The sequence below is a fragment of the Lampris incognitus genome, chromosome 15 (assembly GCF_029633865.1).
Source record: "Lampris incognitus isolate fLamInc1 chromosome 15, fLamInc1.hap2, whole genome shotgun sequence".
Classification (NCBI taxonomy): Eukaryota; Metazoa; Chordata; class Actinopteri; order Lampriformes; family Lampridae; genus Lampris; species Lampris incognitus.
Window position 1 is genome coordinate 18,949,405 of NC_079225.1, and position 17,057 is coordinate 18,966,461.

The 17,057-nt window shown below is 46.4% G+C and overlaps 2 non-coding genes and 2 pseudogenes across 2 annotated transcripts; all 4 read left to right on the forward strand.

Annotated features, from left to right (window-relative positions):
• The first annotated feature begins 471 nt into the window (after positions 1–471).
• LOC130125662 (5S ribosomal RNA) lies at positions 472–580 on the forward strand (annotated as a pseudogene).
• A 610-nt stretch (positions 581–1,190) lies between these two features.
• LOC130125630 (5S ribosomal RNA) lies at positions 1,191–1,309 on the forward strand. Its single transcript, XR_008811502.1, has one exon. It is a non-coding gene; the product is annotated as a 5S ribosomal RNA (ribosomal RNA).
• A 13,176-nt stretch (positions 1,310–14,485) lies between these two features.
• On the forward strand, positions 14,486–14,594 carry LOC130125663 (5S ribosomal RNA; annotated as a pseudogene).
• A 610-nt stretch (positions 14,595–15,204) lies between these two features.
• LOC130125641 (5S ribosomal RNA) lies at positions 15,205–15,323 on the forward strand. The gene has a single exon (XR_008811513.1). It is a non-coding gene; the product is annotated as a 5S ribosomal RNA (ribosomal RNA).
• Positions 15,324–17,057: the final 1,734 nt, after the last annotated feature.

Sequence of the window (17,057 nt, forward strand, 5' to 3'; positions counted from 1 at the left end):
GTAACAATGTGGAATTGATGGACAATACATGCAATCAAAAATGTATTTTTGTTCCCAAAAATATATTTTCATAATAAAAGACAAAAAAAAAAAAAAAATAACGCCCGATCTCGTCCGATCTCGGAAGCTAAGCAGGGTCGGGCCTGGTTAGTACTTGGATGGGAGACCGCCTGGGAATACCAGGTGCTGTAAGCCTTTTATCCCCCCGCCCCAACTATAATCCACAAAGCAAACGTATAGGAAAAACCAGACATACATTTTGGTCAAAGATCACTACAAGCTACTCAATGGCCACCTCTTATGTTTTAGTCTTATTCTTAAACTTAACACTTGACTCTTTCCACAGCAAACGCAATAAGATGTCACGTAGCTGGTCATAAACGCAGAAACTGGTGAAATAAGCTGATCGCAGAAAGAAGAAGCGCGGAGGCCGAATTATATATAAAAGAGCGGCACGGTGCCGGCTCAATGGCTTACGGCCATACCACTCTGATAACGTCCGATCTCGGAAGCCAAGCAGGGTCGGGCCTGGTTAGTACTTGGATGGGAGACCGCCTGGGAATACCAGGTGCTGTAAGCCTTTTATCCCCCCGCCCCAACTATGATCCACAAAGCAAACGTATAGGAAAAACCAGACATACATTTTGGTCAAAGATCACTACAAGCTACTCAATGGCCACCTCTTATGTTTTAGTCTTATTCTGTCACAGTCTCTCGCCCTTGACATCAAAGCGATCGCCCTTGACACCTGCTGACCCCCCCCCCTTCACCGCGGTACACCAGTTGGCCATCAAAGGAATCGCCGCTCTCCCTTGACATCAAAGCGATCGCCATCACCCTTAAAAAGCCTCCACTGTGAACCAGTCTGCGCTGGAACGTCGCCTTTCATGGACTTCTGCCTGCCCGCCTGCCTACCAGCCACTGAGCGAACTCCTGCTCTACCCCTGAGATCGGTTACTTCCATAAAGACTTGATATCTTCCCTTACCTGGTTGTCCCGTCTGCTTTTGGGTTCTTTCCTGACACGTGACATATTCTTACACTTAACACTTGACTCTTTCCACAGCAAACGCAATAAGATGTCACGTAGCTGGTCATAAACGCAGAAACTGGTGAAATAAGCTGATAGCAGAAAGAAGAAGCGCGGAGGCCGAATTATATATAAAAGAGCGGCACGGTGCCGGCTCAACGGCTTACGGCCATACCACTCTGATAACGCCCGATCTCGTCCGATCTCGGAAGCTAAGCAGGGTCGGGCCTGGTTAGTACTTGGATGGGAGACCGCCTGGGAATACCAGGTGCTGTAAGCCTTTTATCCCCCCGCCCCAACTATAATCCACAAAGCAAACGTATAGGAAAAACCAGACATACATTTTGGTCAAAGATCACTACAAGCTACTCAATGGCCACCTCTTATGTTTTAGTCTTATTCTGTCACAGTCTCTCGCCCTTGACATCAAAGCGATCGCCCTTGACACCTGCTGACCCCCCCCCCCTTCACCGCGGTACACCAGTTGGCCATCAAAGGAATCGCCGCTCTCCGTTGACATCAAAGCGATCGCCATCACCCTTAAAAAGCCTCCACTGTGAACCAGTCTGCGCTGGAACGTCGCCTTTCATGGACTTCTGCCTGCCCGCCTGCCTACCAGCCACTGAGCGAACTCCTGCTCTACCCCTGAGATCGGTTACTTCCATAAAGACTTGATTTCTTCCCTTACCTGGTTGTCCCGTCTGCTTTTGGGTTCTTTCCTGACACGTGACATATTCTTACACTTAACACTTGACTCTTTCCACAGCAAACGCAATAAGATGTCACGTAGCTGGTCATAAACGCAGAAACTGGTGAAATAAGCTGATAGCAGAAAGAAGAAGCGCGGAGGCCGAATTATATATAAAAGAGCGGCACGGTGCCGGCTCAACGGCTTACGGCCATACCACTCTGATAACTTCCGGGTTGGCGTGGTGGCGGCGGAGCGGACGAAAAAGACATTAAATCGACGGGGAAACGAGAGCAGTCTCTGAAAATAACGTTTCTAACTTCCCCCCAGCAGCTTTCTGCTGCACGGGGGAAACTTTTGTGGCTTTAGAAGCACGAAAATGGCACAAACGGCAAGGACACTCGGACCGGACAAGACTTACGACGACGGGCAGACGGACAAACAAAATGGACGTATAGCGGCGGAAACAAAGAAGCCCCAGCAGGACGCGAATCCGACTGAGGCAGAAAGCGTGATGGAGAAGGGGGAGAGAGGAGAATTTGTGGTGGTGGAGAGTCGAGCGGAGAAACGAAAAGAGAGACGAGGTGGAGGGGCCACAGCAATGGGGTTGGTGAAAGAGACGGCGGTCGCAGCGGAAGCGGCGGGGAGGGAGGGGGAAGGGAGAGAGATGGACAGAGACCTGGTGGTTAATGTGGACGTGGAGGGAGAAGACAAAATCTCCATGATGGAGCTTCTGCGTGCGGTTGACAACACGTGTGGGAGAGTATTGGGCTGCAGGTCGAAAAGCGACAAACGATGGGAGCTCACGATGAGTAACCCGAAAGGGAAAACAAGACTGCTGGACGGCTTCAAGATTAGAAACTCCAGAGTGGTGGCATCGGAAGTTACGAGGGACACCAGGATCGTCTCCTTTTTGAACCTTCCCCTGTATGTCACAGACAATCAAATTGTTACTAAACTGGAGCAGTGGGGCGTGGAGCCGGTGTCTCCTATCAAGCGGAGGAAGTGGGCCGGGACGGACGTTTTTGACGGGACGAGATTCCTCAAAGTCCGTTTCAATGAAAATGTCTCCTCTTTACCTTACAGCACCAAATTTGAGACGCTGGAAGGGATTGAATACTTCAGAGTGCTGCACGATAATCAATCTAAAGTTTGCAGGCTGTGCCTCCAGCCCGGACACATCCTACGGGAGTGCCCGGAGTTCAAGTGCTTCAAGTGCGGGGAGATCGGACACTACGCACGAGAATGCGCAGCCATGCCTGGAGCAGATCCCAAAGAGGAGACAGAGAGGGACACCGGCGAGGGAGTGGAGGACGGGGCAGAAGAGACGGAGACAGGAAATCATCCTGATGGCATTGCGACTGATGGCGAAGCAGAGGGGCCCCAGTCAGCAGCACGCCATGAGATGGAGGAGGAGAGCGAGGTCGAGGAGGAGGAGGAGAAAAGAGGAAGCGGCGGTTTGACTGCGGCCTCTGAGAGGGTGGGGAGGATGCCGACGAGCGTCTCCACTCTGGCGCACGGGTCGCTGAGGGGTCAGGCTGTAACAACATCAGGGGACAGGAGCCGCAGCAACCAGAGGGAGGGCAGTTCGGCCAGCCTGGCGTCCTTGCCTTGCGGGCAGCCGGGGCAGAGAGGGCCTCTACACGGGCAGGGGAGTGAGAGACGACAGCCGAACCCTAAGGCTTCGGAATGGGATGGAGTTAGTAAGGGGAGGGAAGAGGGAACAAGCAGAAAGGGCAAGACTAAGAGGGGTAAATAATAATGGACTGAAAAGGGTGTGCATCATGTTTTTTGTTTGGGGATTATTTTTCTCTGTCTTTCCCACTCACCATGGTCAAAATAGCATCATTCAACGTACGTGGACTACGTGACATGGACAAGTTCACTAAAGTCGTAAAAATGTGTGATGCAGAAATAATCTGTCTCCAAGAAACCCACTGGGACACTGACTGTGAAACTCAGTGCAAGAAAAGGTGGCCTGGATCCTACTTTTCAAGCCATGGGACTCAGCGGGCACGAGGAGTAAGCATCATGGTGAGTAGCCACATTGAGGCTGATGCCACTCTAATAGACAAAGACATTGGGGGGAGGTGGGTTAAAGTGGGCTTTGTTTTTGAAGACACTGTCTACAAATTACTGAACATTTATGCGCCCAACCACGAGGGGGACAGGTCTTCTTTCTTTCGAGAATTGAATATCATAGCTAAAGACTGTGACATCATAGTTGGGGATTTCAATGTCAAGATGAGCAGGCTTGACATTAGCGATAACGGTAGCTATAAACACGACTGTTCTAGAGCGGCCCTGAATCTGTTTATGGCCAAGAATAATTTCTGTGATTTATGGAGAACCAGAAATCCCATAACACGAGAGTACTCGAGAGTACAGCCACAAATGGACACTGTACGGCAAAGTCGGATTGATTTTTGTTTAGTCAAGAAACCGCAGATCGACCTTTTCGATACTGTGCGCTATTGTTTAAATTTCATTAGTGATCATGCCATCCTGCGTGTGGGAATGGGGGGTAAAAGGAGGGGGAGGGGGGGAGGCGTGTGGCACCTTAATGCTAGCCTGCTGAACAGAAGGGATTATGTTGAATGCATCTCTAAATTGATCTCATTTGAATGTTCACAGCCTGAGTTTGGGGAAAATATCATAGAGGGGTGGGAGAAATTAAAAGTGAGAATTAAACAAAAAAGTATTCAGTTTGCGAAAAGATTGAACTTTAAAACTAGAGAAAAAGAAAGATCATTAAGAAATACAATTGCTAAATCAAATGCACAACCGGTTGTCAATGTTGAAAGGCTTGTGAATATTCAAAATGAAATAAATGAAATTGAAAGGATAAAATGTGAAGGTGCTATAGTGAGGAGCCGTGCTCAATATGCAGTAGAAGGGGAGAAAAGTACAGCTTTTTTCCTCAACTTGGAAAAAAGGAAACAAAATCAGTGTTATTTGCAAGAAATCAAAAATAAAGAAGGTAAAGTAGTGACCAATTTCGTAGACATTCTGGAAACAGTACAAACTTTTTATAGTGACTTGTTTAAAACTGAGAGTTCAGACATACAAGCTACAAATGACATATTGGAAGAGATGACTGCTAAATTAAATGATGAGGATAAATCAGCGTGTGAACAGGAAATAACTGAGGAAGATATAGAGTGTGCAATAAATCAAATGATGTCAAATAAAAGCCCAGGTAGTGATGGGTTGACGGCAAACTTCTATAAAGCTTTCTGCAACACGCTCAAACCAACACTACTGAAATTGTATAAAACAATGGAAAAAGAACAGAAGGTACCGGAGTCAATGACTCTAGGCTTGATCACTTTAATTTTTAAGAAAGGGGAGAAGAATAAACTAACAAATTATAGGCCCATTACTCTGTTGAACAATGACTACAAAATACTAATGAAAATATTGGCAAACAGAGTCAAACAAATATTACATACAATAATAGAAGCCACCCAGGCTTATAGTGTGCCAGGGAGAGAAGTCACTGACACAGTACGCACCATAAGAGATGTGGTGGAGTATTTAAAAGAGACAGATCAAGCAGGTGTCCTTCTGGCCATTGACTTCAATAAAGCCTTTGACCGAGTAGAGCATCAATTTATGTTTAATGTACTGGAGAAGGTAGGTTTTGGAGACAGATTTCTAACTTGGGTAAAATTATTATATAGCAAAGCTACAGGTAAGGTCAAATGCAACGGTGCAACCACTGATGCGTTTCCTCTGGAAAGGTCGGTCAGACAAGGCTGTCCACTATCCTCAATCCTGTACACAATAATAGCAGAGCCACTAGGAATTCTATTAAAACAAGACAAGGGTATTAGAGGTATTGAGTTACCAGGGGGAGGATCCTGTGTCGTCCAGCAATTTGCTGATGACACCACCCTAACAGTAAAGGACATGGCAAGCATAGAGAGAGCAATGGCAGTAATAAACATGTACGGTCGAGCCTCTGGCTCCCGCATAAATGTAGGTAAGTCAGAAATCATGTTCATTAACATGGCTGAGCCTCAGCAGGAGACCACACCTTTTAAAATACAAAGCAAGCATATAAAAATTCTAGGTACCTACATCGGTAAAGATGTAGTGGCAGCTCGTGATCTGTCATGGACGGAAATTATTAGTAAAATAGAAAAATGTCTAAATTATTGGAAACTGAGAGACCTAAAACTCAAAGGTAGAGTAGTGGTTCTAAACAACTTAATATTGTCAAAACTAAACTATACATTAGCAGTTATAGAACTACCCTTATGGGTATTAAACAGAATAAATGAAATTATAACCAATTTTTTGTGGAGGGCAAAAGTAAGTAAAATAGCACGAAAAACATTAATAAGTAAGTACAGAGAGGGAGGACTTCAATTAGTAGATATAGAAAGCAAAAAAAGGGCGTTCAGGATCAAAACTGTGCAAAAATATCTGTGTGACTCCACAGCCCACGGCTGGAAAAGCCTGATGGCTTACTTCATAAACAAGGTATTTCACATAGGCGATTTTGTGCTGCTGATGCAACTAAAGCGACCGATGATGGCGGGGCTTCCAGGTTTCTATAGAGAAGTCCTGTCCGCTCACGCGGAATTTCTAAAGCATATAGACTATGCATGTGACTCGGTAAACGTCATCAGAGAAATGCCAATCTTTCTAAATAAGAAAATTCAAAAGACAGGTAAGCTTCTATGTAATAATGACATGTTAACAGCAGGTTTGGTCCAGTTGAAGGACGTCATGTATGAACTGATGCCGGGTTTTCTCCCCCCCCAAGCCATATATGACAGTATAAAGGAGATAAACTATGAGGCCAAAATTACGGAGACAACAAGCTATTATAACGACTTAAAGGAAAGCATCCCAAAAGAATGGCGGACAACCATAGAGCGGAGAGTGGTACAGAACAGAGAGGGGGAGCTCCCAGCCATGTTGGTGGAGCAAGGAGGAGAGTGGAGGAGTATACACAGATTGACAAGCAAACAGATCTATGGAAAGTTTCTGGCACAGGCGTCGCAACGTCCGACCTCTCTGCCGTTCTGGGGCAAAGTTATGCCCAATTTGAATGTGGGACAAATCTGGGGACAATGGAGGGTGAGAGGGAACAGCATTGAGGCAGAAGACAACGACTACAAAATCCGACACAACAAAGTGTTCACTAACGTTATTCTGCACCAATTTGACAAGGGGGTCGGCAGGGAGTGCGACGTCTGTGGCCTGCTGCCTGAAACACTATTGCACATGTACCGCCACTGCTCGGAGCTGGCGAGCTTCTTTGAAACCCTGAAAAAGTGCTTAGTCAACAAACTGGGATTAATTTGGGACAGCGGGGATTCGTGGGATGTATTCTTTGTGTTTGGAGTGTGGGAGAAGAGCAGGGTGAAGAACGCAGCGCTGTGCAAATTGCTCTTAAGTCACGCCCGGTGGGCCGTCAAATCACGTCGGAACATTGCGCACTTTGAACGCAGAATCATCCCGGTTTGGAACATTTTCAAAAACATGGTCAAAAAACAAACACATTACAGACTGACGCACGGCGATGCGGACTTCACCCGGCTCTTCATCAGAGACAGCCATCTCCTCTCCCTCAACAGGAGGGGGGAGATTGTGTGGAACGAGGGAGGGAGGGAGGGAGGGGAGGGAAAAAGTCTGAAATGATGTGAACGGAAAATGATGATTATTGGAAGTGTAAATATAAACAAAGTTAAAGACGCGTTACGGTTTTCTTTTAACTTTCTCTGTTATGTTTTATTGAAGTTAAGGGGAGGATGGGATCATTCTGTTTAATGTGGAATGTGTGTCATTTAAAATCTCAAAGTGGTGTTTTAATGTCACTTTCTTTTAAAAACACAGTCTAAGGTTTGTTCAAAAGGGCTGATTTGTTTCATTTTCTGTTCTGATTCCAAAGCGCTGATTTAAGTTGATGATTTGGAAAGCATGGCTTTATTTTATGTATAAAGAGAGACGGATACTATCTTGTGTAAGCGAAACAAAGTGTAAAACAAATGTAACAATGTGGAATTGATGGACAATACATGCAATCAAAAATGTATTTTTGTTCCCAAAAATATATTTTCATAATAAAAGACAAAAAAAAAAAAAAAAAAAAAAAAAATAACGCCCGATCTCGTCCGATCTCGGAAGCTAAGCAGGGTCGGGCCTGGTTAGTACTTGGATGGGAGACCGCCTGGGAATACCAGGTGCTGTAAGCCTTTTATCCCCCCGCCCCAACTATAATCCACAAAGCAAACGTATAGGAAAAACCAGACATACATTTTGGTCAAAGATCACTACAAGCTACTCAATGGCCACCTCTTATGTTTTAGTCTTATTCTTAAACTTAACACTTGACTCTTTCCACAGCAAACGCAATAAGATGTCACGTAGCTGGTCATAAACGCAGAAACTGGTGAAATAAGCTGATCGCAGAAAGAAGAAGCGCGGAGGCCGAATTATATATAAAAGAGCGGCACGGTGCCGGCTCAATGGCTTACGGCCATACCACTCTGATAACTTCCGGGTTGGCGTGGTGGCGGCGGAGCGGACGAAAAAGACATTAAATCGACGGGGAAACGAGAGCAGTCTCTGAAAATAACGTTTCTAACTTCCCCCCAGCAGCTTTCTGCTGCACGGGGGAAACTTTTGTGGCTTTAGAAGCACGAAAATGGCACAAACGGCAAGGACACTCGGACCGGACAAGACTTACGACGACGGGCAGACGGACAAACAAAATGGAGGTATGGCGGCGGAAACAAAGAAGCCCCAGCAGGACGCGAATCCGACTGAGGCAGATAGCGTGATGGAGAAGGGGGAGAGAGGAGAATTTGTGGTGGTGGAGAGTCGAGCGGAGAAACGAAAAGAGAGACGAGGTGGAGGGGTCACAGCAATGGGGTTGGTGAAAGAGACGGCGGTCGCAGCGGAAGCGGCGGGGAGGGAGGGGGAAGGGAGAGAGTTGGACAGAGACCTGGTGGTTAATGTGGACGTGGAGGGAGAAGACAAAATCTCCATGATGGAGCTTCTGCGTGCGGTTGACAACACGTGTGGGAGAGTATTGGGCTGCAGGTCGAAAAGCGACAAACGATGGGAGCTCACGATGAGTAACCCGAAAGGGAAAACAAGACTGCTGGACGGCTTCAAGATTAGAAACTCCAGAGTGGTGGCATCGGAAGTTACGAGGGACACCAGGATCGTCTCCTTTTTGAACCTTCCCCTGTATGTCACAGACAATCAAATTGTTACTAAACTGGAGCAGTGGGGCGTGGAGCCGGTGTCTCCTATCAAGCGGAGGAAGTGGGCCGGGACGGACGTTTTTGACGGGACGAGATTCCTCAAAGTCCGTTTCAATGAAAATGTCTCCTCTTTACCTTACAGCACCAAATTTGAGACGCTGGAAGGGATTGAATACTTCAGAGTGCTGCACGATAACCAATCTAAAGTTTGCAGGCTGTGCCTCCAGCCCGGACACATCCTACGGGAGTGCCCGGAGTTCAAGTGCTTCAAGTGCGGGGAGATCGGACACTACGCACGAGAATGCGCAGCCATGCCTGGAGCAGATCCCAAAGAGGAGACAGAGAGGGACACCGGCGAGGGAGTGGAGGACGGGGCAGAAGAGACGGAGACAGGAGATCATCCTGATGGCATTGCGACTGATGGCGAAGCAGAGGGGCCCCAGTCAGCTGCACGCCATGAGATGGAGGAGGAGAGCGAGGTCGAGGAGGAAGAGGAGGAGAAAAGAGGAAGCGGCGGTTTGACTGCGGCCTCTGAGAGGGTGGGGAGGATGCCGACGAGCGTCTCCACTCTGGCGCACGGGTCGCTGAGGGGTCAGGCTGTAACAACATCAGGGGACAGGAGCCGCAGCAACCAGAGGGAGGGCAGTTCGGCCAGCCTTGCGTCCTTGCCTTGCGGGCAGCCGGGGCAGAGAGGGCCTCTACACGGGCAGGGGAGTGAGAGACGACAGCCGAACCCTAAGGCTTCGGAATGGGATGGAGTTAGTAAGGGGAGGGAAGAGGGAACAAGCAGAAAGGGCAAGACTAAGAGGGGTAAATAATAATGGACTGAAAAGGGTGTGCATCATGTTTTTTGTTTGGGGATTATTTTTCTCTGTCTTTCCCACTCACCATGGTCAAAATAGCATCATTCAACGTACGTGGACTACGTGACATGGACAAGTTCACTAAAGTCGTAAAAATGTGTGATGCAGAAATAATCTGTCTCCAAGAAACCCACTGGGACACTGACTGTGAAACTCAGTGCAAGAAAAGGTGGCCTGGATCCTACTTTTCAAGCCATGGGACTCAGCGGGCACGAGGAGTAAGCATCATGGTGAGTAGCCACATTGAGGCTGATGCCACTCTAATAGACAAAGACATTGGGGGGAGGTGGGTTAAAGTGGGCTTTGTTTTTGAAGACACTGTCTACAAATTACTGAACATTTATGCGCCCAACCACGAGGGGGACAGGTCTTCTTTCTTTCGAGAATTGAATATCATAGCTAAAGACTGTGACATCATAGTTGGGGATTTCAATGTCAAGATGAGCAGGCTTGACATTAGCGATAACGGTAGCTATAAACACGACTGTTCTAGAGCGGCCCTGAATCTGTTTATGGCCAAGAATAATTTCTGTGATTTATGGAGAACCAGAAATCCCATAACACGAGAGTACTCGAGAGTACAGCCACAAATGGACACTGTACGGCAAAGTCGGATTGATTTTTGTTTAGTCAAGAAACCGCAGATCGACCTTTTCGATACTGTGCGCTATTGTTTAAATTTCATTAGTGATCATGCCATCCTGCGTGTGGGAATGGGGGGTAAAAGGAGGGGGAGGGGGGGAGGCGTGTGGCACCTTAATGCTAGCCTGCTGAACAGAAGGGATTATGTTGAATGCATCTCTAAAGTGATCTCATTTGAATGTTCACAGCCTGAGTTTGGGGAAAATATCATAGAGGGGTGGGAGAAATTAAAAGTGAGAATTAAACAAAAAAGTATTCAGTTTGCGAAAAGATTGAACTTTAAAACTAGAGAAAAAGAAAGATCATTAAGAAATACAATTGCTAAATTAAATGCACAACCGGTTGTCAATGTTGAAAGGCTTGTGAATATTCAAAATGAAATAAATGAAATTGAAAGGATAAAATGTGAAGGTGCTATAGTGAGGAGCCGTGCTCAATATGCAGTAGAAGGGGAGAAAAGTACAGCTTTTTTCCTCAACTTGGAAAAAAGGAAACAAAATCAGTGTTATTTGCAAGAAATCAAAAATAAAGAAGGTAAAGTAGTGACCAATTTCGTAGACATTCTGGAAACAGTACAAACTTTTTATAGTGACTTGTTTAAAACTGAGAGTTCAGACATACAAGCTACAAATGACATATTGGAAGAGATGACTGCTAAATTAAATGATGAGGATAAATCAGCGTGTGAACAGGAAATAACTGAGGAAGATATAGAGTGTGCAATAAATCAAATGATGTCAAATAAAAGCCCAGGTAGTGATGGGTTGACGGCAAACTTCTATAAAGCTTTCTGCAACACGCTCAAACCAACACTACTGAAATTGTATAAAACAATGGGAAAAGAACAGAAGGTACCGGAGTCAATGACTCTAGGCTTGATCACTTTAATTTTTAAGAAAGGGGAGAAGAATAAACTAACAAATTATAGGCCCATTACTCTGTTGAACAATGACTACAAAATACTAATGAAAATATTGGCAAACAGAGTCAAACAAATATTACATACAATAATAGAAGCCACCCAGGCTTATAGTGTGCCAGGGAGAGAAGTCACTGACACAGTACGCACCATAAGAGATGTGGTGGAGTATTTAAAAGAGACAGATCAAGCAGGTGTCCTTCTGGCCATTGACTTCAATAAAGCCTTTGACCGAGTAGAGCATCAATTTATGTTTAATGTACTGGAGAAGGTAGGTTTTGGAGACAGATTTCTAACTTGGGTAAAATTATTATATAGCAAAGCTACAGGTAAGGTCAAATGCAACGGTGCAACCACTGATGCGTTTCCTCTGGAAAGGTCGGTCAGACAAGGCTGTCCACTATCCTCAATCCTGTACACAATAATAGCAGAGCCACTAGGAATTCTATTAAAACAAGACAAGGGTATTAGAGGTATTGAGTTACCAGGGGGAGGATCCTGTGTCGTCCAGCAATTTGCTGATGACACCACCCTAACAGTAAAGGACATGGCAAGCATAGAGAGAGCAATGGCAGTAATAAACATGTACGGTCGAGCCTCTGGCTCCCGCATAAATGTAGGTAAGTCAGAAATCATGTTCATTAACATGGCTGAGCCTCAGCAGGAGACCACACCTTTTAAAATACAAAGCAAGCATATAAAAATTCTAGGTACCTACATCGGTAAAGATGTAGTGGCAGCTCGTGATCTGTCATGGACGGAAATTATTAGTAAAATAGAAAAATGTCTAAATTATTGGAAACTGAGAGACCTAAAACTCAAAGGTAGAGTAGTGGTTCTAAACAACTTAATATTGTCAAAACTAAACTATACATTAGCAGTTATAGAACTACCCTTATGGGTATTAAACAGAATAAATGAAATTATAACCAATTTTTTGTGGAGGGCAAAAGTAAGTAAAATAGCACGAAAAACATTAATAAGTAAGTACAGAGAGGGAGGACTTCAATTAGTAGATATAGAAAGCAAAAAAAGGGCGTTCAGGATCAAAACTGTGCAAAAATATCTGTGTGACTCCACAGCCCACGGCTGGAAAAGCCTGATGGCTTACTTCATAAACAAGGTATTTCACATAGGCGATTTTGTGCTGCTGATGCAACTAAAGCGACCGATGATGGCGGGGCTTCCAGGTTTCTATAGAGAAGTCCTGTCCGCTCACGCGGAATTTCTAAAGCATATAGACTATGCATGTGACTCGGTAAACGTCATCAGAGAAATGCCAATCTTTCTAAATAAGAAAATTCAAAAGACAGGTAAGCTTCTATGTAATAATGACATGTTAACAGCAGGTTTGGTCCAGTTGAAGGACGTCATGTATGAACTGATGCCGGGTTTTCTCCCCCCCCAAGCCATATATGACAGTATAAAGGAGATAAACTATGAGGCCAAAATTACGGAGACAACAAGCTATTATAACGACTTAAAGGAAAGCATCCCAAAAGAATGGCGGACAACCATAGAGCGGAGAGTGGTACAGAACAGAGAGGGGGAGCTCCCAGCCATGTTGGTGGAGCAAGGAGGAGAGTGGAGGAGTATACACAGATTGACAAGCAAACAGATCTATGGAAAGTTTCTGGCACAGGCGTCGCAACGTCCGACCTCTCTGCCGTTCTGGGGCAAAGTTATGCCCAATTTGAATGTGGGACAAATCTGGGGACAATGGAGGGTGAGAGGGAACAGCATTGAGGCAGAAGACAACGACTACAAAATCCGACACAACAAAGTGTTCACTAACGTTATTCTGCACCAATTTGACAAGGGGGTCGGCAGGGAGTGCGACGTCTGTGGCCTGCTGCCTGAAACACTATTGCACATGTACCGCCACTGCTCGGAGCTGGCGAGCTTCTTTGAAACCCTGAAAAAGTGCTTAGTCAACAAACTGGGATTAATTTGGGACAGCGGGGATTCGTGGGATGTATTCTTTGTGTTTGGAGTGTGGGAGAAGAGCAGGGTGAAGAACGCAGCGCTGTGCAAATTGCTCTTAAGTCACGCCCGGTGGGCCGTCAAATCACGTCGGAACATTGCGCACTTTGAACGCAGAATCATCCCGGTTTGGAACATTTTCAAAAACATGGTCAAAAAACAAACACATTACAGACTGACGCACGGCGATGCGGACTTCACCCGGCTCTTCATCAGAGACAGCCATCTCCTCTCCCTCAACAGGAGGGGGGAGATTGTGTGGAACTGGTGAGGGAGGGAGGGAGGGAGGGAGGGGAGGGAAAAAGTCTGAAATGATGTGAACGGAAAATGATGATTATTGGAAGTGTAAATATAAACAAAGTTAAAGACGCGTTACGGTTTTCTTTTAACTTTCTCTGTTATGTTTTATTGAAGTTAAGGGGAGGATGGGATCATTCTGTTTAATGTGGAATGTGTGTCATTTAAAATCTCAAAGTGGTGTTTTAATGTCACTTTCTTTTAAAAACACAGTCTAAGGTTTGTTCAAAAGGGCTGATTTGTTTCATTTTCTGTTCTGATTCCAAAGCGCTGATTTAAGTTGATGATTTGGAAAGCATGGCTTTATTTTATGTATAAAGAGAGACGGATACTATCTTGTGTAAGCGAAACAAAGTGTAAAACAAATGTAACAATGTGGAATTGATGGACAATACATGCAATCAAAAATGTATTTTTGTTCCCAAAAATATATTTTCATAATAAAAGACAAAAAAAAAAAAAAAATAACGCCCGATCTCGTCCGATCTCGGAAGCTAAGCAGGGTCGGGCCTGGTTAGTACTTGGATGGGAGACCGCCTGGGAATACCAGGTGCTGTAAGCCTTTTATCCCCCCGCCCCAACTATAATCCACAAAGCAAACGTATAGGAAAAACCAGACATACATTTTGGTCAAAGATCACTACAAGCTACTCAATGGCCACCTCTTATGTTTTAGTCTTATTCTTAAACTTAACACTTGACTCTTTCCACAGCAAACGCAATAAGATGTCACGTAGCTGGTCATAAACGCAGAAACTGGTGAAATAAGCTGATCGCAGAAAGAAGAAGCGCGGAGGCCGAATTATATATAAAAGAGCGGCACGGTGCCGGCTCAATGGCTTACGGCCATACCACTCTGATAACGTCCGATCTCGGAAGCCAAGCAGGGTCGGGCCTGGTTAGTACTTGGATGGGAGACCGCCTGGGAATACCAGGTGCTGTAAGCCTTTTATCCCCCCGCCCCAACTATGATCCACAAAGCAAACGTATAGGAAAAACCAGACATACATTTTGGTCAAAGATCACTACAAGCTACTCAATGGCCACCTCTTATGTTTTAGTCTTATTCTGTCACAGTCTCTCGCCCTTGACATCAAAGCGATCGCCCTTGACACCTGCTGACCCCCCCCCCTTCACCGCGGTACACCAGTTGGCCATCAAAGGAATCGCCGCTCTCCCTTGACATCAAAGCGATCGCCATCACCCTTAAAAAGCCTCCACTGTGAACCAGTCTGCGCTGGAACGTCGCCTTTCATGGACTTCTGCCTGCCCGCCTGCCTACCAGCCACTGAGCGAACTCCTGCTCTACCCCTGAGATCGGTTACTTCCATAAAGACTTGATATCTTCCCTTACCTGGTTGTCCCGTCTGCTTTTGGGTTCTTTCCTGACACGTGACATATTCTTACACTTAACACTTGACTCTTTCCACAGCAAACGCAATAAGATGTCACGTAGCTGGTCATAAACGCAGAAACTGGTGAAATAAGCTGATAGCAGAAAGAAGAAGCGCGGAGGCCGAATTATATATAAAAGAGCGGCACGGTGCCGGCTCAACGGCTTACGGCCATACCACTCTGATAACGCCCGATCTCGTCCGATCTCGGAAGCTAAGCAGGGTCGGGCCTGGTTAGTACTTGGATGGGAGACCGCCTGGGAATACCAGGTGCTGTAAGCCTTTTATCCCCCCGCCCCAACTATAATCCACAAAGCAAACGTATAGGAAAAACCAGACATACATTTTGGTCAAAGATCACTACAAGCTACTCAATGGCCACCTCTTATGTTTTAGTCTTATTCTGTCACAGTCTCTCGCCCTTGACATCAAAGCGATCGCCCTTGACACCTGCTGACCCCCCCCCCCTTCACCGCGGTACACCAGTTGGCCATCAAAGGAATCGCCGCTCTCCGTTGACATCAAAGCGATCGCCATCACCCTTAAAAAGCCTCCACTGTGAACCAGTCTGCGCTGGAACGTCGCCTTTCATGGACTTCTGCCTGCCCGCCTGCCTACCAGCCACTGAGCGAACTCCTGCTCTACCCCTGAGATCGGTTACTTCCATAAAGACTTGATTTCTTCCCTTACCTGGTTGTCCCGTCTGCTTTTGGGTTCTTTCCTGACACGTGACATATTCTTACACTTAACACTTGACTCTTTCCACAGCAAACGCAATAAGATGTCACGTAGCTGGTCATAAACGCAGAAACTGGTGAAATAAGCTGATAGCAGAAAGAAGAAGCGCGGAGGCCGAATTATATATAAAAGAGCGGCACGGTGCCGGCTCAACGGCTTACGGCCATACCACTCTGATAACTTCCGGGTTGGCGTGGTGGCGGCGGAGCGGACGAAAAAGACATTAAATCGACGGGGAAACGAGAGCAGTCTCTGAAAATAACGTTTCTAACTTCCCCCCAGCAGCTTTCTGCTGCACGGGGGAAACTTTTGTGGCTTTAGAAGCACGAAAATGGCACAAACGGCAAGGACACTCGGACCGGACAAGACTTACGACGACGGGCAGACGGACAAACAAAATGGACGTATAGCGGCGGAAACAAAGAAGCCCCAGCAGGACGCGAATCCGACTGAGGCAGAAAGCGTGATGGAGAAGGGGGAGAGAGGAGAATTTGTGGTGGTGGAGAGTCGAGCGGAGAAACGAAAAGAGAGACGAGGTGGAGGGGCCACAGCAATGGGGTTGGTGAAAGAGACGGCGGTCGCAGCGGAAGCGGCGGGGAGGGAGGGGGAAGGGAGAGAGATGGACAGAGACCTGGTGGTTAATGTGGACGTGGAGGGAGAAGACAAAATCTCCATGATGGAGCTTCTGCGTGCGGTTGACAACACGTGTGGGAGAGTATTGGGCTGCAGGTCGAAAAGCGACAAACGATGGGAGCTCACGATGAGTAACCCGAAAGGGAAAACAAGACTGCTGGACGGCTTCAAGATTAGAAACTCCAGAGTGGTGGCATCGGAAGTTACGAGGGACACCAGGATCGTCTCCTTTTTGAACCTTCCCCTGTATGTCACAGACAATCAAATTGTTACTAAACTGGAGCAGTGGGGCGTGGAGCCGGTGTCTCCTATCAAGCGGAGGAAGTGGGCCGGGACGGACGTTTTTGACGGGACGAGATTCCTCAAAGTCCGTTTCAATGAAAATGTCTCCTCTTTACCTTACAGCACCAAATTTGAGACGCTGGAAGGGATTGAATACTTCAGAGTGCTGCACGATAATCAATCTAAAGTTTGCAGGCTGTGCCTCCAGCCCGGACACATCCTACGGGAGTGCCCGGAGTTCAAGTGCTTCAAGTGCGGGGAGATCGGACACTACGCACGAGAATGCGCAGCCATGCCTGGAGCAGATCCCAAAGAGGAGACAGAGAGGGACACCGGCGAGGGAGTGGAGGACGGGGCAGAAGA